This window comes from Hipposideros armiger, unplaced genomic scaffold (genome assembly GCF_001890085.2).
Source record: "Hipposideros armiger isolate ML-2016 unplaced genomic scaffold, ASM189008v1 scaffold_133, whole genome shotgun sequence".
In the NCBI taxonomy this organism is placed as follows: Eukaryota; Metazoa; Chordata; class Mammalia; order Chiroptera; family Hipposideridae; genus Hipposideros; species Hipposideros armiger.
In genome coordinates, this window is record NW_017731483.1 from 2,002,602 (window position 1) to 2,003,644 (window position 1,043).

Below are 1,043 nucleotides of genomic sequence, written 5' to 3' on the forward strand. Positions count from 1 at the left end.
TTTACCTTTAAAAGAGGTAGCAATTTATTTCACCAGTGTCTCCAAGTCTGCTTTGAATTTCAGTACTTCTCACACTTGGTAATTAAAGTATTTTGTGATTATCATTAGATATGATAGCTAAGGCCAGGAAGGCAAAATACCTATCATTTTCTACACTAGTCTGTCCATAAATTAAGCGACTACCACTTTCAGCAGCACCACCATCTAGTGGCAAATACAGCTATTACCGCCCCAGTTTTACAACACATAAAGCTCAGAGGTTCTCAGATTTGTTTCTTCAGCTACACAGAACAGTTTCCTTCTGGGAACAGAACAGCATTCTTTTCCACATTATCATATGGAAAACACCTATCAGAGGACACGTATATGAATGTGATCAAATTTTAAAATGCCTTTTTTAAAAAACCCACAATCTTCTATTTTTTTTATTAGACATTTACACCCTTCACAAAGTGATAACCCCCCACCCCCAATCTACTACCCTTCTGACATTGTATATAGCTGTTACAATTACACTAACTCTTTGAGTTTTTGGCTCTTTCTGATGTTTATTTTCTACTAATGATCTATTAGTCCATGACAAATGAACAGGCTTAGAAATAGCTTTTTCATAGTTAAGTTTTTAAATCTGTGGACTTGTATGCTTTTTAATAATTTATATTGCAGGCAATATGTCTTTCCCCCACCCCCTACCTGAAACAACAAGATAAAAAGCCCAGAAACAGAATTATGCATACAGAAAAACTTCAAATAGGTGGGAGATGATGTTACAAGTAAGCAGGTAAAAGGATGGGCTATCTGTGCAGGGATAATTGGTCATCGCATGGGATGAAAATTGGCCCTCAATTTTTCAGAGCTGCCCAGAAACAAAACCATAATCCCTTTAATATAAATGGCATGTTGCCTCTGTTTCATTCTCACTGCAGTTCCCCTGAGGTAGGGGAGCACAAAAAACTGTCCCCACTTGTTAACCCCTAATCCCGTATGGGGCTCCCCATCCATTATGTTTGAAATAAGGTTTACTTGGAGTTCCTTTCTGACAA